The sequence below is a fragment of the Oncorhynchus clarkii genome, chromosome 17, assembly GCF_045791955.1.
Source record: "Oncorhynchus clarkii lewisi isolate Uvic-CL-2024 chromosome 17, UVic_Ocla_1.0, whole genome shotgun sequence".
Classification (NCBI taxonomy): Eukaryota; Metazoa; Chordata; class Actinopteri; order Salmoniformes; family Salmonidae; genus Oncorhynchus; species Oncorhynchus clarkii.
The window spans coordinates 73020514-73039950 of record NC_092163.1 but is presented as its reverse complement, the minus strand read 5'-3'; the positions used below and the strand labels follow the sequence as shown (position 1 = coordinate 73039950).

Here is a 19437-nt window from a genome sequence, read left to right as displayed (position 1 = left end):
AGTGTACACAGTCATTGCGTCTGTCAACAACAAGGTTCCTTGGTTTTCTGTTTCAGATGCAAATCTTAATTTGATCCTCCTGTTGTTGCATGAATTTTACTGCAGAGCAAGAAATGCAGCCATGAAGTGTATTCAACGTTTAAAAAGCCTTGTATAATTTGAATCTACATAACATGTCACATTTCCTGTTGCTGAGGGAATATTGTTGTGTTGTGTGATTCTGCTGCCAGTTATCTGTTGTTACACAAGTGCATCCCAAATGACAAGATGTTCTTTCCCATACTGGGAGTTCAACCCGGGCGAAAACCAGGAATCCTAAACGCCAGACCATATGGGAAGACAGTTACTTTAAAAAAAACATCACAGACAAATCCATAAACGTTGAAATTCTGCTTGTTGTAATTACAAGCTCCATCTTTTTTTCTCAGAGATGTTGGAGAAAAGTCCCATATAAAATCAGTCTAAAATGTGTTTGAATCGAGAACTGCCAGACACAATGAAAAGTATACAGTATTTTTCCCAGCTTGATTTTGGTCAAATAAATCTAGTTTTGAGCCAAACAGGAGTCAAATATTCAATCTTCTGACCTGTTATCAGACACGTTATCCATTGCGCCACTGGCCGCACAGCCAAGCTGAAGTCAGGACACACCTAGGCCAGTGTACACAGTCATAGCTTCTGTCACCGACAAGGTTCCTTGGGATTTCTGTTACAGATGCAAATCTTAATTTGATCCTCCTGTTGTTGCATGAATTTTACTGCAGAGCAAGAAATGCAGCCATGAAGTGTATTCAACGTTTAAAATGCCTTGTATAATTTGAATCTACATAACATGTCACATTTCCTGTTGCTGAGGGAATATTGTTGTGTTGTGTGAAACTGCTGCCAGTTAAAATGCAGTATCTGTTGTTACACAAGTGCATCCCAAACGACAAGATATTCTTTCCCATACCGGGAGTTGAACCCGGGCCACCTGGGTGAAAACCAGGAATCCTAACCGCTAGACCATATGGGAAGACACATACTTAAAATACACATCACAGACAAATCTTTAAATGTTGACATTATGCCTGTTGGATTAAAAGCTACATCTTTTTTTCTCTGAGATGTTGGGGAATGTCCAGATGAAATCAGTCTAAAATGAGTTTGAAGTGAGAACAGCCAGAAGCACTGAAAAGTATACAGTATCAATCCCGGCTTGATTTCAATCAATTAAAAGTATCGAGCCAGCCAGGAGTCGAACCTAGAATCTTCTGATCCGTAGTCAGACACGTTATCCATTGCGCCACTGGCCCCACGTCTAAGCTGAAGTCAGGTCACAGCTAGACCAGTGTACACAGTCATTGCGTCTGTCAACAACAAGGTTCCTTGGTTTTCTGTTTCAGATGCATATCTTAATTTGATCCTCCTGTTGTTGCATGAATTTTACTGCAGAGCAAGAAATGCAAACTTGAAGTGTATTCAATGTTTAAAAAGTCTTGTAAATTATGAATCTACAAAACATGTCACATTTGCTGTTGCTGAGGGAATATTGTTGTGTTGTGTGATTCTGCTGCCAGTTAAAATGTGGTATCTGTTCTTACACAAGTGCATCCCAAATGACAAGATGTTCTTTCCCATACTGGGAGTTCAACCCGGGCGAAAACCAGGAATCCTAAACGCCAGACCATATGGGAAGACAGTTACTTTAAAAAAACATCACAGACAAATCCATAAACGTTGAAATGATGCTTGTTGTAATTACAAGCTCCATCTTTTTCTCAGAGATGTTGGAGAAAAGTCCCATATAAAATCAGTCTAAAATGTGTTTGAATCGAGAACTGCCAGACACAATGAAAAGTATACAGTATTTTTCCCAGCTTGATTTTGGTCAAATAAATCTAGTTTTGAGCCAAACAGGAGTCAAATATTCAATCTTCTGACCTGTTATCAGACACGTTATCCATTGCGCCACTGGCCGCACAGCCAAGCTGAAGTCAGGACACACCTAGGCCAGTGTACACAGTCATAGCTTCTGTCACCGACAAGGTTCCTTGGGATTTCTGTTACAGATGCAAATCTTAATTTGATCCTCCTGTTGTTGCATGAATTTTACTGCAGAGCAAGAAATGCAGCCATGAAGTGTATTCAACGTTTAAAATGCCTTGTATAATTTGAATCTACATAACATGTCACATTTCCTGTTGCTGAGGGAATATTGTTGTGTTGTTTGAAACTGCTGCCAGTTGAAATGCAGTATCTGTTGTTACACAAGTGCATCCCAAACGACAAGATATTCTTTCCCATACCGGGAGTTGAACCCGGGCCACCTGGGTGAAAACCAGGAATCCTAACCGCTAGACCATATGGGAAGACACATACTTAAAATACACATCACAGACAAATCTTTAAATGTTGACATTATGCCTGTTGGATTAAAAGCTACATCTTTTTTTCTCTGAGATGTTGGGGAATGTCCAGATGAAATCAGTCTAAAATGAGTTTGAAGTGAGAACAGCCAGAAGCACTGAAAAGTATACAGTATCAATCCCGGCTTGATTTCAATCAATTAAATATCGAGCCAGCCAGGAGTCGAACCTAGAATCTTCTGATCCGTAGTCAGACACGTTATCCATTGCGCCACTGGCCCCACGTCTAAGCTGAAGTCAGGTCACAGCTAGACCAGTGTACACAGTCATTGCGTCTGTCAACAACAAGGTTCCTTGGTTTTCTGTTTCAGATGCATATCTTAATTTGATCCTCCTGTTGTTGCATGAATTTTACTGCAGAGCAAGAAATGCAAACTTGAAGTGTATTCAATGTTTAAAAAGTCTTGTAAATTATGAATCTACAAAACATGTCACATTTGCTGTTGCTGAGGGAATATTGTTGTGTTGTGTGATTCTGCTGCCAGTTAAAATGTGGTATCTGTTCTTACACAAGTGCATCCCAAATGACAAGATGTTCTTTCCCATACTGGGAGTTCAACCCGGGCGAAAACCAGGAATCCTAAACGCCAGACCATATGGGAAGACAGTTACTTAAAAAAAACATCACAGACAAATCCATAAACGTTGAAATGATGCTTGTTGTAATTACAAGCTCCATCTTTTTCTCAGAGATGTTGGAGAAAAGTCCCATATAAAATCAGTCTAAAATGTGTTTGAATCGAGAACTGCCAGACACAATGAAAAGTATACAGTATTTTTCCCAGCTTGATTTTGGTCAAATAAATCTAGTTTTGAGCCAAACAGGAGTCAAATATTCAATCTTCTGACCTGTTATCAGACACGTTATCCATTGCGCCACTGGCCGCACAGCCAAGCTGAAGTCAGGACACACCTAGGCCAGTGTACACAGTCATAGCTTCTGTCACCGACAAGGTTCCTTGGGATTTCTGTTACAGATGCAAATCTTAATTTGATCCTCCTGTTGTTGCATGAATTTTACTGCAGAGCAAGAAATGCAGCCATGAAGTGTATTCAACGTTTAAAATGCCTTGTATAATTTGAATCTACATAACATGTCACATTTCCTGTTGCTGAGGGAATATTGTTGTGTTGTGTGAAACTGCTGCCAGTTAAAATGCAGTATCTGTTGTTACACAAGTGCATCCCAAACGACAAGATATTCTTTCCCATACCGGGAGTTGAACCCGGGCCACCTGGGTGAAAACCAGGAATCCTAACCGCTAGACCATATGGGAAGACACATACTTAAAATACACATCACAGACAAATCTTTAAATGTTGACATTATGCCTGTTGGATTAAAAGCTACATCTTTTTTTCTCTGAGATGTTGGGGAATGTCCAGATGAAATCAGTCTAAAATGAGTTTGAAGTGAGAACAGCCAGAAGCACTGAAAAGTATTCAGTATCAATCCCGGCTTGATTTCAATCAATTAAATTAAGTATCGAGCCAGCCAGGAGTCGAACCTAGAATCTTCTGATCCGTAGTCAGACACGTTATCCATTGCGCCACTGGCCCCACGTCTAAGTTGAAGTCAGGTCACAGCTAGACCAGTGTACACAGTCATTGCGTCTGTCAACAACAAGGTTCCTTGGTTTTCTGTTTCAGATGCATATCTTAATTTGATCCTCCTGTTGTTGCATGAATTTTACTGCAGAGCAAGAAATGCAAACTTGAAGTGTATTCAATGTTTAAAAAGTCTTGTAAATTATGAATCTACAAAACATGTCACATTTGCTGTTGCTGAGGGAATATTGTTGTGTTGTGTGATTCTGCTGCCAGTTAAAATGTGGTATCTGTTCTTACACAAGTGCATCCCAAATGACAAGATGTTCTTTCCCATACTGGGAGTTCAACCCGGGCGAAAACCAGGAATCCTAAACGCCAGACCATATGGGAAGACAGTTACTTAAAAACAACATCACAGACAAATCCATAAACGTTGAAATGATGCTTGTTGTAATTACAAGCTCCATCTTTTTCTCAGAGATGTTGGAGAAAAGTCCCATATAAAATCAGTCTAAAATGTGTTTGAATCGAGAACTGCCAGACACAATGAAAAGTATACAGTATTTTTCCCAGCTTGATTTTGGTCAAATAAATCTAGTTTTGAGCCAAACAGGAGTCAAATATTCAATCTTCTGACCTGTTATCCATTGTGCCACTGGCCGCACAGCCAAGCTGAAGTCAGGACACACCTAGGCCAGAGTGCACAGTCATAGCTTCTGTCACCGACAAGGTTCCTTGGGATTTCTGTTACAGATGCAAATCTTAATTTGATCCTCCTGTTGTTGCATGAATTTTACTGCAGAGCAAGAAATGCAGCCATGAAGTGTATTCAACGTTTAAAATGCCTTGTATAATTTGAATCTACATAACATGTCACATTTCCTGTTGCTGAGGGAATATTGTTGTGTTGTGTGAAACTGCTGCCAGTTAAAATGCAGTATCTGTTGTTACACAAGTGCATCCCAAACGACAAGATATTCTTTCCCATACCGGGAGTTGAACCCGGGCCACCTGGGTGAAAACCAGGAATCCTAACCGCTAGACCATATGGGAAGACACATACTTAAAATACACATCACAGACAAATCTTTAAATGTTGACATTATGCCTGTTGGATTAAAAGCTACATCTTTTTTTCTCTGAGATGTTGGGGAATGTCCAGATGAAATCAGTCTAAAATGAGTTTGAAGTGAGAACAGCCAGAAGCACTGAAAAGTATTCAGTATCAATCCCGGCTTGATTTCAATCAATTAAATATCGAGCCAGCCAGGAGTCGAACCTAGAATCTTCTGATCCGTAGTCAGACACGTTATCCATTGCGCCACTGGCCCCACGTCTAAGCTGAAGTCAGGTCACAGCTAGACCAGTGTACACAGTCATTGCGTCTGTCAACAACAAGGTTCCTTGGTTTTCTGTTTCAGATGCATATCTTAATTTGATCCTCCTGTTGTTGCATGAATTTTACTGCAGAGCAAGAAATGCAGCCATGAAGTGTATTCAACGTTTAAAAAGCCTTGTATAATTTGAATCTACATAACATGTCACATTTCCTGTTGCTGAGGGAATATTGTTGTGTTGTGTGATTCTGCTGCCAGTTAAAATGCAGTATCTGTTGTTACACAAGTGCATCCCAAACGACAAGATATTCTTTCCCATACCGGGAGTTGAACCCGGGCCACCTGGGTGAAAACCAGGAATCCTAACCGCTAGACCATATGGGAAGACACATACTTAAAATACACATCACAGACAAATCTTTAAATGTTGACATTATGCCTGTTGGATTAAAAGCTACATCTTTTTTTCTCTGAGATGTTGGGGAATGTCCAGATGAAATCAGTCTAAAATGAGTTTGAAGTGAGAACAGCCAGAAGCACTGAATAGTATTCAATATCAATCCCGGCTTGATTTAAATCAATTAAATATCGAGCCAGCCAGGAGTCGAACCTAGAATCTTCTGATCCGTAGTCAGACACGTTATCCATTGCGCCACTTGCCCCACGTCTAAGCTGAAGTCAGGTCACAGCTAGACCAGTGTACACAGTCATTGCGTCTGTCAACAACAAGGTTCCTTGGTTTTCTGTTTCAGATGCATATCTTAATTTGATCCTCCTGTTGTTGCATGAATTTTACTGCAGAGCAAGAAATGCAAACTTGAAGTGTATTCAATGTTTAAAAAGTCTTGTAAATTATGAATCTACAAAACATGTCACATTTGCTGTTGCTGAGGGAATATTGTTGTGTTGTGTGATTCTGCTGCCAGTTAAAATGTGGTATCTGTTCTTACACAAGTGCTTCCCAAATGACAAGATGTTCTTTCCCATACTGGGAGTTCAACCCGGGCGAAAACCAGGAATCCTAAACGCCAGACCATATGGGAAGACAGTTACTTTAAAAAAACATCACAGACAAATCCATAAACGTTGAAATTTTGCTTGTTGTAATTACAAGCTCCATCTTTTTCTCAGAGATGTTGGAGAAAAGTCCCATATAAAATCAGTCTAAAATGTGTTTGAATCGAGAACTGCCAGACACAATGAAAAGTATACAGTATTTTTCCCAGCTTGATTTTGGTCAAATAAATCTAGTTTTGAGCCAAACAGGAGTCAAATATTCAATCTTCTGACCTGTTATCAGACACGTTATCCATTGCGCCACTGGCCGCACAGCCAAGCTGAAGTCAGGACACACCTAGGCCAGTGTACACAGTCATAGCTTCTGTCACCGACAAGGTTCCTTGGGATTTCTGTTACAGATGCAAATCTTAATTTGATCCTCCTGTTGTTGCATGAATTTTACTGCAGAGCAAGAAATGCAGCCATGAAGTGTATTCAACGTTTAAAATGCCTTGTATAATTTGAATCTACATAACATGTCACATTTCCTGTTGCTGAGGGAATATTGTTGTGTTGTGTGAAACTGCTGCCAGTTAAAATGCAGTATCTGTTGTTACACAAGTGCATCCCAAACGACAAGATATTCTTTCCCATACCGGGAGTTGAACCCGGGCCACCTGGGTGAAAACCAGGAATCCTAACCGCTAGACCATATGGGAAGACACATACTTAAAATACACATCACAGACAAATCTTTAAATGTTGACATTATGCCTGTTGGATTAAAAGCTACATCTTTTTTTCTCTGAGATGTTGGGGAATGTCCAGATGAAATCAGTCTAAAATGAGTTTGAAGTGAGAACAGCCAGAAGCACTGAAAAGTATTCAGTATCAATCCCGGCTTGATTTCAATCAATTAAATTAAGTATCGAGCCAGCCAGGAGTCGAACCTAGAATCTTCTGATCCGTAGTCAGACACGTTATCCATTGCGCCACTGGCCCCACGTCTAAGTTGAAGTCAGGTCACAGCTAGACCAGTGTACACAGTCATTGCGTCTGTCAACAACAAGGTTCCTTGGTTTTCTGTTTCAGATGCATATCTTAATTTGATCCTCCTGTTGTTGCATGAATTTTACTGCAGAGCAAGAAATGCAAACTTGAAGTGTATTCAATGTTTAAAAAGTCTTGTAAATTATGAATCTACAAAACATGTCACATTTGCTGTTGCTGAGGGAATATTGTTGTGTTGTGTGATTCTGCTGCCAGTTAAAATGTGGTATCTGTTCTTACACAAGTGCATCCCAAATGACAAGATGTTCTTTCCCATACTGGGAGTTCAACCCGGGCGAAAACCAGGAATCCTAAACGCCAGACCATATGGGAAGACAGTTACTTTAAAAAAAACATCACAGACAAATCCATAAACGTTGAAATGATGCTTGTTGTAATAACAAGCTCCATCTTTTTCTCAGATATGTTGGAGAAAAGTCCCATATAAAATCAGTCTAAAATGTGTTTGAATCGAGAACTGCCAGACACAATGAAAAGTATACAGTATTTTTCCCAGCTTGATTTTGGTCAAATAAATCTAGTTTTGAGCCAAACAGGAGTCAAATATTCAATCTTCTGACCTGTTATCAGACACGTTATCCATTGCGCCACTGGCCGCACAGCCAAGCTGAAGTCAGGACACACCTAGGCCAGAGTGCACAGTCATAGCTTCTGTCACCGACAAGGTTCCTTGGGATTTCTGTTACAGATGCAAATCTTAATTTGATCCTCCTGTTGTTGCATGAATTTTACTGCAGAGCAAGAAATGCAGCCATGAAGTGTATTCAACGTTTAAAATGCCTTGTATAATTTGAATCTACATAACATGTCACATTTCCTGTTGCTGAGGGAATATTGTTGTGTTGTGTGAAACTGCTGCCAGTATCTGTTGTTACACAAGTGCATCCCAAACGACAAGATATTCTTTCCCATACCGGGAGTTGAACCCGGGCCACCTGGGTGAAAACCAGGAATCCTAACCGCTAGACCATATGGGAAGACACATACTTAAAATACACATCACAGACAAATCTTTAAATGTTGACATTATGCCTGTTGGATTAAAAGCTACATCTTTTTTTCTCTGAGATGTTGGGGAATGTCCAGATGAAATCAGTCTAAAATGAGTTTGAAGTGAGAACAGCCAGAAGCACTGAAAAGTATACAGTATCAATCCCGGCTTGATTTCAATCAATTAAATATCGAGCCAGCCAGGAGTCGAACCTAGAATCTTCTGATCCGTAGTCAGACACGTTATCCATTGCGCCACTGGCCCCACGTCTAAGTTGAAGTCAGGTCACAGCTAGACCAGTGTACACAGTCATTGCGTCTGTCAACAACAAGGTTCCTTGGTTTTCTGTTTCAGATGCATATCTTAATTTGATCCTCCTGTTGTTGCATGAATTTTACTGCAGAGCAAGAAATGCAAACTTGAAGTTTATTCAATGTTTAAAAAGTCTTGTAAGTTATGAATCTACAAAACATGTCACATTTGCTGTTGCTGAGGGAATATTGTTGTGTTGTGTGATTCTGCTGCCATTTAAAATGTGGTATCTGTTCTTACACAAGTGCATCCCAAATGACAAGATGTTCTTTCCCATACTGGGAGTTCAACCCGGGCGAAAACCAGAAATCCTAAACGCCAGACCATATGGGAAGACAATTACTTTAAAAAAAACATCACAGACAAATCCATAAACGTTGAAATTCTGCTTGTTGTAATTACAAGCTCCATCTTTTTTTCTCAGAGATGTTGGAGAAAAGTCCCATATAAAATCAGTCTAAAATGTGTTTGAATCGAGAACTGCCAGACACAATGAAAAGTATACAGTATTTTTCCCAGCTTGATTTTGGTCAAATAAATCTAGTTTTGAGCCAAACAGGAGTCAAATATTCAATCTTCTGACCTGTTATCAGACACGTTATCCATTGCGCCACTGGCCGCACAGCCAAGCTGAAGTCAGGACACACCTAGGCCAGTGTACACAGTCATAGCTTCTGTCACCGACAAGGTTCCTTGGGATTTCTGTTACAGATGCAAATCTTAATTTGATCCTCCTGTTGTTGCATGAATTTTACTGCAGAGCAAGAAATGCAGCCAAGAAGTGTATTCAAGGTTTAAAATGCCTTGTATAATTTGAATCTACATAACATGTCACATTTCCTGTTGCTGAGGGAATATTGTTGTGTTGTGTGAAACTGCTGTCAGTTAAAATGCAGTATCTGTTGTTACACAAGTGCATCCCAAACGACAAGATATTCTTTCCCATAACGGCAGTTGAACCCGGGCCACCTGGGTGAAAACCAGGAATCCTAACTGCTAGACCATATGGGAAGACACATACTTAAAATACACATCACAGACAAATCTTTAAATGTTGACATTATGCCTGTTGGATTAAAAGCTACATCTTTTTTTCTCTGAGATGTTGGGGAATGTCCAGATGAAATCAGTCTAAAATGAGTTTGAAGTGAGAACAGCCAGAAGCACTGAAAAGTATTCAGTGTCAATCCCGGCTTGATTTCAATCAATTAATTAAGTATCGAGCCAGCCAGGAGTCGAACCTAGAATCTTCTGATCCGTAGTCAGACACGTTATCCATTGCGCCACTGGTCCCACGTCTAAGTTGAAGTCAGGTCACAGCTAGACCAGTGTACACAGTCATTGCGTCTGTCAACAACAAGGTTCCTTGGTTTTCTGTTTCAGATGCATATCTTAATTTGATCCTCCTGTTGTTGCATGAATTTTACTGCAGAGCAAGAAATGCAAACTTGAAGTGTATTCAATGTTTAAAAAGTCTTGTAAATTATGAATCTACAAAACATGTCACATTTGCTGTTGCTGAGGGAATATTGTTGTGTTGTGTGATTCTGCTGCCAGTTAAAATGTGGTATCTGTTCTTACACAAGTGCATCCCAAATGACAAGATGTTCTTTCCCATACTGGGAGTTCAACCCGGGCGAAAACCAGGAATCCTAAACGCCAGACCATATGGGAAGACAGTTACTTTAAAAAAACATCACAGACAAATCCATAAACGTTGAAATGATGCTTGTTGTAATAACAAGCTCCATCTTTTTCTCAGATATGTTGGAGAAAAGTCCCATATAAAATCAGTCTAAAATTAGTTTGAATCGAGAACTGCCAGACACAATGAAAAGTATACAGTATTTTTCCCAGCTTGATTTTGGTCAAATAAATCTAGTTTTGAGCCAAACAGGAGTCAAATATTCAATCTTCTGACCTGTTATCAGACACGTTATCCATTGCGCCACTGGCCGCACAGCCAAGCTGAAGTCAGGACACACCTAGGCCAGTGTACACAGTCATAGCTTCTGTCACCGACAAGGTTCCTTGGGATTTCTGTTACAGATGCAAATCTTAATTTGATCCTCCTGTTGTTGCATGAATTTTACTGCAGAGCAAGAAATGCAGCCAAGAAGTGTATTCAAGGTTTAAAATGCCTTGTATAATTTGAATCTACATAACATGTCACATTTCCTGTTGCTGAGGGAATATTGTTGTGTTGTGTGAAACTGCTGTCAGTTAAAATGCAGTATCTGTTGTTACACAAGTGCATCCCAAACGACAAGATATTCTTTCCCATAACGGCAGTTGAACCCGGGCCACCTGGGTGAAAACCAGGAATCCTAACTGCTAGACCATATGGGAAGACACATACTTAAAATACACATCACAGACAAATCTTTAAATGTTGACATTATGCCTGTTGGATTAAAAGCTACATCTTTTTTTCTCTGAGATGTTGGGGAATGTCCAGATGAAATCAGTCTAAAATGAGTTTGAAGTGAGAACAGCCAGAAGCACTGAAAAGTATTCAGTGTCAATCCCGGCTTGATTTCAATCAATTAATTAAGTATCGAGCCAGCCAGGAGTCGAACCTAGAATCTTCTGATCCGTAGTCAGACACGTTATCCATTGCGCCACTGGTCCCACGTCTAAGTTGAAGTCAGGTCACAGCTAGACCAGTGTACACAGTCATTGCGTCTGTCAACAACAAGGTTCCTTGGTTTTCTGTTTCAGATGCATATCTTAATTTGATCCTCCTGTTGTTGCATGAATTTTACTGCAGAGCAAGAAATGCAAACTTGAAGTGTATTCAATGTTTAAAAAGTCTTGTAAATTATGAATCTACAAAACATGTCACATTTGCTGTTGCTGAGGGAATATTGTTGTGTTGTGTGATTCTGCTGCCAGTTAAAATGTGGTATCTGTTCTTACACAAGTGCATCCCAAATGACAAGATGTTCTTTCCCATACTGGGAGTTCAACCCGGGCGAAAACCAGGAATCCTAAACGCCAGACCATATGGGAAGACAGTTACTTTAAAAAAACATCACAGACAAATCCATAAACGTTGAAATGATGCTTGTTGTAATAACAAGCTCCATCTTTTTCTCAGATATGTTGGAGAAAAGTCCCATATAAAATCAGTCTAAAATTAGTTTGAATCGAGAACTGCCAGACACAATGAAAAGTATACAGTATTTTTCCCAGCTTGATTTTGGTCAAATAAATCTAGTTTTGAGCCAAACAGGAGTCAAATATTCAATCTTCTGACCTGTTATCAGACACGTTATCCATTGCGCCACTGGCCGCACAGCCAAGCTGAAGTCAGGACACACCTAGGCCAGTGTACACAGTCATAGCTTCTGTCACCGACAAGGTTCCTTGGGATTTCTGTTACAGATGCAAATCTTAATTTGATCCTCCTGTTGTTGCATGAATTTTACTGCAGAGCAAGAAATGCAGCCAAGAAGTGTATTCAAGGTTTAAAATGCCTTGTATAATTTGAATCTACATAACATGTCACATTTCCTGTTGCTGAGGGAATATTGTTGTGTTGTGTGAAACTGCTGTCAGTTAAAATGCAGTATCTGTTGTTACACAAGTGCATCCCAAACGACAAGATATTCTTTCCCATAACGGCAGTTGAACCCGGGCCACCTGGGTGAAAACCAGGAATCCTAACTGCTAGACCATATGGGAAGACACATACTTAAAATACACATCACAGACAAATCTTTAAATGTTGACATTATGCCTGTTGGATTAAAAGCTACATCTTTTTTTCTCTGAGATGTTGGGGAATGTCCAGATGAAATCAGTCTAAAATGAGTTTGAAGTGAGAACAGCCAGAAGCACTGAAAAGTATTCAGTGTCAATCCCGGCTTGATTTCAATCAATTAAATTAAGTATCGAGCCAGCCAGGAGTCGAACCTAGAATCTTCTGATCCGTAGTCAGACACGTTATCCATTGCGCCACTGGTCCCACGTCTAAGTTGAAGTCAGGTCACAGCTAGACCAGTGTACACAGTCATTGCGTCTGTCAACAACAAGGTTCCTTGGTTTTCTGTTTCAGATGCATATCTTAATTTGATCCTCCTGTTGTTGCATGAATTTTACTGCAGAGCAAGAAATGCAAACTTGAAGTGTATTCAATGTTTAAAAAGTCTTGTAAATTATGAATCTACAAAACATGTCACATTTGCTGTTGCTGAGGGAATATTGTTGTGTTGTGTGATTCTGCTGCCAGTTAAAATGTGGTATCTGTTCTTACACAAGTGCATCCCAAATGACAAGATGTTCTTTCCCATACTGGGAGTTCAACCCGGGCGAAAACCAGGAATCCTAAACGCCAGACCATATGGGAAGACAGTTACTTTAAAAAAACATCACAGACAAATCCATAAACGTTGAAATGATGCTTGTTGTAATAACAAGCTCCATCTTTTTCTCAGATATGTTGGAGAAAAGTCCCATATAAAATCAGTCTAAAATTAGTTTGAATCGAGAACTGCCAGACACAATGAAAAGTATACAGTATTTTTCCCAGCTTGATTTTGGTCAAATAAATCTAGTTTTGAGCCAAACAGGAGTCAAATATTCAATCTTCTGACCTGTTATCAGACACGTTATCCATTGCGCCACTGGCCGCACAGCCAAGCTGAAGTCAGGACACACCTAGGCCAGTGTACACAGTCATAGCTTCTGTCACCGACAAGGTTCCTTGGGATTTCTGTTACAGATGCAAATCTTAATTTGATCCTCCTGTTGTTGCATGAATTTTACTGCAGAGCAAGAAATGCAGCCAAGAAGTGTATTCAACGTTTAAAATGCCTTGTATAATTTGAATCTACATAACATGTCACATTTCCTGTTGCTGAGGGAATATTGTTGTGTTGTGTGAAACTGCTGTCAGTTAAAATGCAGTATCTGTTGTTACACAAGTGCATCCCAAACGACAAGATATTCTTTCCCATAACGGCAGTTGAACCCGGGCCACCTGGGTGAAAACCAGGAATCCTAACTGCTAGACCATATGGGAAGACACATACTTAAAATACACATCACAGACAAATCTTTAAATGTTGACATTATGCCTGTTGGATTAAAAGCTACATCTTTTTTTCTCTGAGATGTTGGGGAATGTCCAGATGAAATCAGTCTAAAATGAGTTTGAAGTGAGAACAGCCAGAAGCACTGAAAAGTATTCAGTGTCAATCCCGGCTTGATTTCAATCAATTAAATTAAGTATCGAGCCAGCCAGGAGTCGAACCTAGAATCTTCTGATCCGTAGTCAGACACGTTATCCATTGCGCCACTGGTCCCACGTCTAAGTTGAAGTCAGGTCACAGCTAGACCAGTGTACACAGTCATTGCGTCTGTCAACAACAAGGTTCCTTGGTTTTCTGTTTCAGATGCATATCTTAATTTGATCCTCCTGTTGTTGCATGAATTTTACTGCAGAGCAAGAAATGCAAACTTGAAGTGTATTCAATGTTTAAAAAGTCTTGTAAATTATGAATCTACAAAACATGTCACATTTGCTGTTGCTGAGGGAATATTGTTGTGTTGTGTGATTCTGCTGCCAGTTAAAATGTGGTATCTGTTCTTACACAAGTGCATCCCAAATGACAAGATGTTCTTTCCCATACTGGGAGTTCAACCCGGGCGAAAACCAGGAATCCTAAACGCCAGACCATATGGGAAGACAGTTACTTTAAAAAAACATCACAGACAAATCCATAAACGTTGAAATGATGCTTGTTGTAATAACAAGCTCCATCTTTTTCTCAGATATGTTGGAGAAAAGTCCCATATAAAATCAGTCTAAAATTAGTTTGAATCGAGAACTGCCAGACACAATGAAAAGTATACAGTATTTTTCCCAGCTTGATTTTGGTCAAATAAATCTAGTTTTGAGCCAAACAGGAGTCAAATATTCAATCTTCTGACCTGTTATCAGACACGTTATCCATTGCGCCACTGGCCGCACAGCCAAGCTGAAGTCAGGACACACCTAGGCCAGTGTACACAGTCATAGCTTCTGTCACCGACAAGGTTCCTTGGGATTTCTGTTACAGATGCAAATCTTAATTTGATCCTCCTGTTGTTGCATGAATTTTACTGCAGAGCAAGAAATGCAGCCAAGAAGTGTATTCAACGTTTAAAATGCCTTGTATAATTTGAATCTACATAACATGTCACATTTCCTGTTGCTGAGGGAATATTGTTGTGTTGTGTGAAACTGCTGTCAGTTAAAATGCAGTATCTGTTGTTACACAAGTGCATCCCAAACGACAAGATATTCTTTCCCATAACGGCAGTTGAACCCGGGCCACCTGGGTGAAAACCAGGAATCCTAACTGCTAGACCATATGGGAAGACACATACTTAAAATACACATCACAGACAAATCTTTAAATGTTGACATTATGCCTGTTGGATTAAAAGCTACATCTTTTTTTCTCTGAGATGTTGGGGAATGTCCAGATGAAATCAGTCTAAAATGAGTTTGAAGTGAGAACAGCCAGAAGCACTGAAAAGTATTCAGTGTCAATCCCGGCTTGATTTCAATCAATTAAATTAAGTATCGAGCCAGCCAGGAGTCGAACCTAGAATCTTCTGATCCGTAGTCAAACACGTTATCCATTGCGCCACTGGTCCCACGTCTAAGTTGAAGTCAGGTCACAGCTAGACCAGTGTACACAGTCATTGCGTCTGTCAACAACAAGGTTCCTTGGTTTTCTGTTTCAGATGCATATCTTAATTTGATCCTCCTGTTGTTGCATGAATTTTACTGCAGAGCAAGAAATGCAAACTTGAAGTGTATTCAATGTTTAAAAAGTCTTGTAAATTATGAATCTACAAAACATGTCACATTTGCTGTTGCTGAGGGAATATTGTTGTGTTGTGTGATTCTGCTGCCAGTTAAAATGTGGTATCTGTTCTTACACAAGTGCATCCCAAATGACAAGATGTTCTTTCCCATATTGGGAGTTCAACCCGGGCGAAAACTAGGAATCCTAAACGCCAGACCATATGGGAAGACAGTTACTTAAAAAAAACATCACAGACAAATCCATAAACGTTGAAATTATGCTTGTTGTAATTACAAGCTCCATTTTTTTTTCTCAGAGATGTTGGAGAAAAGTCCCATATAAAATCAGTCTAAAATGTGTTTGAATCGAGAACTGCCAGACACAATGAAAAGTATACAGTATTTTTCCCAGCTTGATTTTGGTCAAATAAATCTAGTTTTGAGCCAAACAGGAGTCAAATATTCAATCTTCTGACCTGTTATCAGACACGTTATCCATTGCGCCACTGGCCCCACGTCTAAGCTGATGTCAGGTCACAGCTAGACCAGCGTACACAGTCATTGCGTCTGTCAACAACAAGGTTCCTTGGTTTTCTGTTTCAGATGCATATCTTAATTTGATCCTCCTGTTGTTGCATGAATTTTACTGCAGAGCAAGAAATGCAAACTTGAAGTGTATTCAATGTTTAAAAAGTATTGTAAATTATGAATCTACAAAACATGTCACATTTCCTGTTGCTGAGAGAATATTGTTGTGTTGTGTGAAACTGCTGCCAGTTAAGATACAGTATTCGTTGTTACACAAGTGCATCCCAAATGACAAGCTATTCTTTCCCATGCCGGGAGTTGAACCCAGGCCACCTGGGTGAAAACCAGGAATCCTAACCCATAGACCATATAGGAAGACAAATACTTAAAATACACATCACAGACAAATCTTTAAATGTTGACATTATGCCTGTTGGATTTAAAAGCTACATCTTTTTTTCTCTGAGATGTTGGGGAATGTCCAGATGAAATCAGTCTAAAATGAGTTTGAAGTGAGAACAGCCAGAAGCACTGAAAAGTATACAGTATCAATCACAGCTTGATTTCAATCAATTAAATTAAGCATCGAGCAAGCAGGAGTCGAACCTAGAATCTTCTGATACGTAGTCAGACACGTTATCCATTGCGCCACTGGCCCCACGTCTAAGCTGAAGTCAGGTCACAGCTAGACCAGTGTAAACAGTCATTGCGTCTGTCAACAACAAGGTTCCTTGGTTTTCTGTTTCAGATGCATATCTTAATTTGATCCTCCTGTTGTTGCATGAATTTTACTGCAGAGCAAGAAATGCAAACTTGAAGTGTATTCAATGTTTAAAAAGTCTTGTAAATTATGATTCTACAAAACATGTCACATTTGCTGTTGCTGAGGGAATATTGTTGTGTTGTGTGATTCTGCTGTCAGTTAAAATATGTTGTTACACAAGTGCATGCCAAATTACAAGATGTTCTTTCCCATACCACGTGTTGAAGTCAGGGTTCCTGGGGGAAAACCTGTAATTCTAACCGCTACACCATATGGGAAGACACTCTCAATCAAAAAACTTTACTGACAAATCTATAAAGTACAATAAAAATCTGGTTGAAATTATGTCTGTAGTTTTTAAAAGCTCAATCTTTTTCTCGGAGAGGTTGGGGAAAAGTCCCACATAAAATCTTTCTACAATGTGTTTGACGCATGCTCTCTCCGACAAGATGGTGACCTCATGAATCTCTGAGAACCAGACAGTAACAGTTTGGAAATGTTGTATTAGACTTATGGCTCAGCTGTTTAGGGAGCTTGTATATGAAAAACTAATTTCCAGGGTAGGTATGCCTGAGTATTAGTAAGAGCTGTGAACACTACAAGAGACAAGAAACCTTAAGATAAACCACAGAAGACTGTAAAGAAGGAAGAAAGAAAACGTGGATTTGTTAAGTGATACTGATAAGCCCGTGACGACCTTAACCTCGGAAGCAAGACAACGCCTAAAACATAGATAAATGTGTGAGTATAAATCAGCAATATATCAGGTGCCTAAAAAGTGTTTTCTAAATGTGTATAGAACACAACTGTACTGAAAGAACCAGGGTTGATGTCTAATGAACAATTATGGGGGTATATGTTTGATTACCCATCCTGTAGAGTGAAACTCTATACCTTTTTTTTAATTTTACCTTTATTTAACTAGGCAAGTCAGTTAAGAACAAATAGGAGTTTGTTCTAGGAGTTAGGAGTGGACTACAGGATTGAAGACTGGCACATGTTTCGCAAGGTGGTGTGTCCTGAACTGAGAGTTAGCTCAAAGGGTTAAAAAGTTTCCTTTTCTGGATTGGGTTTGAATCCTAGCAGCGTCTGCACTCATAACTGTTGTCACAATGACCTACCTATTACTCGGGAAACGTCCTCCTAAATAAAGTGGAAAGTGTTCCTTTTTTGGACAAGAAATATACAGGCAGAGGGTTCAAGAAAATTCCCTGTTCCTGGTGAGGCTTCTCATAACCTCGGCATAGCTCTGCTGCATATCGCTGTATATGTACCGTGTGCTAACCGATTGCGCCACAGGCTCCATAGAAAACAGAATGCTGATCACCAATGATTGCACAAAGATGGTTGTACGATATTTGGTCCAACGCCAGCTTGTGATTGAGCATCCTGGTTAGCTTGGTCAGTGGAGCATGAGACTTCTAATATGAGAGGTGTGGGTTCGAGGGAAATGTTGGGCAAACTTTTTATTCGGCGAAGCATCACCTCACTTTGCAAACTGCCATCCACTTCCTCTAAAGAGCAGGCTTGACAACCTGCATTGCAGATGTGTCAGGCTCAGCTGGTGCAACATGAGACCCTGGTATTGAATCCTAGCAGTGCCTGCACTCATAACTGTTATCACAATGACCTACCTATTACTCAAGATCTACTGTTCAGTCGTGTGGTCAGGTGCCACAAAGAGGGAGTTTGGAAAATTACTATAGGCCTTATGCACATTCCATGACCGAACATTCAAAGCACACTTCCTACCGTTGTGGTAATTTCCGGTGGCGCAAACTATATAACAAAAGTCTAGTTGTTATCGACAATATAACATTACTACCACTATGTCGCAGTTTTTTACTAGGTGTCTTCAGGATTTGCCTCAAATTAATATTAATTATGTACATCGAATTGCTAAATCAGCCTCCGAGACTCCAGCTAGCAAGAACGAAAAGTGGTTCAAGATGTATATAGGAAGCTACATAGACAACTATGAAGGTGAGTCAGTGACAGATATACCTAGCTACAATCATATTAGCTAGCCAGCTAATTTAACCAGTAACTGTAGTTAGCTAGTTACTTCGTAAAATGATGTAATGTTGACAGAATCTACCTGAGAATGTGTGTATTTTCATTAGCTTGCTTAAAAATGATGCTTGCTAGCTATATTTGCTCGCTGTTATTCATGTCTTCCATTGTACACAGTAACTAACAAAGATACATTGACAGGGGAGATCACCGTGAGGGCTGCCTGTCACAGGTACATGAGGAAGAGGGAAAGGTTATAGATAGCTACTAGCAAACCTTAGAACATCTCCTGTGAGATACTGTCATCATGGTGTGTTGGAGACAGTGTCAACGTTTAATCTTATCAGAGATAGATATTAATGATGGGTCCCAATCCCAATTTAGAATTGCCCACTTAACAGGTTATTTGGTAAAGATCTGTTGATGCAGTGTTTGGTAGTTTTGTTACTGAAACACAATGTATTCCTGTATAGTTAAATGAGCTCCTAGTTAAGAAGACTAGACACTACTGTGTTTGTTGTTATTTATGGGCCGCATCATTCTTGTTTCTCACTTCAGTCTTTCATAACACTTATCTTCACTTCACAGATGGTGTTAAAGCACTCCATACCAGTGATAGTGGTCCAAAGCCACTGCTCCTGTGTTGCAGGAAGTGCTATGTG

General features: G+C 39.8%; 13 non-coding genes across 13 annotated transcripts; all 13 read right to left on the bottom strand.

The window, feature by feature from the left end:
• Window positions 1-943: 943 nt before the first annotated feature.
• trnae-uuc (transfer RNA glutamic acid (anticodon UUC)) lies at window positions 944-1015 on the bottom strand. Its single transcript has one exon. It is a non-coding gene; the product is annotated as a tRNA-Glu (tRNA).
• A 207-nt stretch (window positions 1016-1222) lies between these two features.
• Window positions 1223-1295, bottom strand: trnar-acg (transfer RNA arginine (anticodon ACG)). The gene has a single exon. It is a non-coding gene; the product is annotated as a tRNA-Arg (tRNA).
• Window positions 1296-2279: 984 nt separating this feature from the next.
• Window positions 2280-2351, bottom strand: trnae-uuc (transfer RNA glutamic acid (anticodon UUC)). Its single transcript has one exon. It is a non-coding gene; the product is annotated as a tRNA-Glu (tRNA).
• Window positions 2352-2556: 205 nt separating this feature from the next.
• Window positions 2557-2629, bottom strand: trnar-acg (transfer RNA arginine (anticodon ACG)). The gene has a single exon. It is a non-coding gene; the product is annotated as a tRNA-Arg (tRNA).
• Window positions 2630-3613: 984 nt separating this feature from the next.
• Window positions 3614-3685, bottom strand: trnae-uuc (transfer RNA glutamic acid (anticodon UUC)). Its single transcript has one exon. It is a non-coding gene; the product is annotated as a tRNA-Glu (tRNA).
• A 210-nt stretch (window positions 3686-3895) lies between these two features.
• Window positions 3896-3968, bottom strand: trnar-acg (transfer RNA arginine (anticodon ACG)). Its single transcript has one exon. It is a non-coding gene; the product is annotated as a tRNA-Arg (tRNA).
• A 972-nt stretch (window positions 3969-4940) lies between these two features.
• On the bottom strand, window positions 4941-5012 carry trnae-uuc (transfer RNA glutamic acid (anticodon UUC)). Its single transcript has one exon. It is a non-coding gene; the product is annotated as a tRNA-Glu (tRNA).
• A 205-nt stretch (window positions 5013-5217) lies between these two features.
• trnar-acg (transfer RNA arginine (anticodon ACG)) lies at window positions 5218-5290 on the bottom strand. The gene has a single exon. It is a non-coding gene; the product is annotated as a tRNA-Arg (tRNA).
• A 318-nt stretch (window positions 5291-5608) lies between these two features.
• trnae-uuc (transfer RNA glutamic acid (anticodon UUC)) lies at window positions 5609-5680 on the bottom strand. Its single transcript has one exon. It is a non-coding gene; the product is annotated as a tRNA-Glu (tRNA).
• A 1262-nt stretch (window positions 5681-6942) lies between these two features.
• trnae-uuc (transfer RNA glutamic acid (anticodon UUC)) lies at window positions 6943-7014 on the bottom strand. The gene has a single exon. It is a non-coding gene; the product is annotated as a tRNA-Glu (tRNA).
• Window positions 7015-7224: 210 nt separating this feature from the next.
• trnar-acg (transfer RNA arginine (anticodon ACG)) lies at window positions 7225-7297 on the bottom strand. Its single transcript has one exon. It is a non-coding gene; the product is annotated as a tRNA-Arg (tRNA).
• A 974-nt stretch (window positions 7298-8271) lies between these two features.
• Window positions 8272-8343, bottom strand: trnae-uuc (transfer RNA glutamic acid (anticodon UUC)). The gene has a single exon. It is a non-coding gene; the product is annotated as a tRNA-Glu (tRNA).
• Window positions 8344-8548: 205 nt separating this feature from the next.
• trnar-acg (transfer RNA arginine (anticodon ACG)) lies at window positions 8549-8621 on the bottom strand. Its single transcript has one exon. It is a non-coding gene; the product is annotated as a tRNA-Arg (tRNA).
• Between the last annotated feature and the right edge of the window lie 10816 nt (window positions 8622-19437).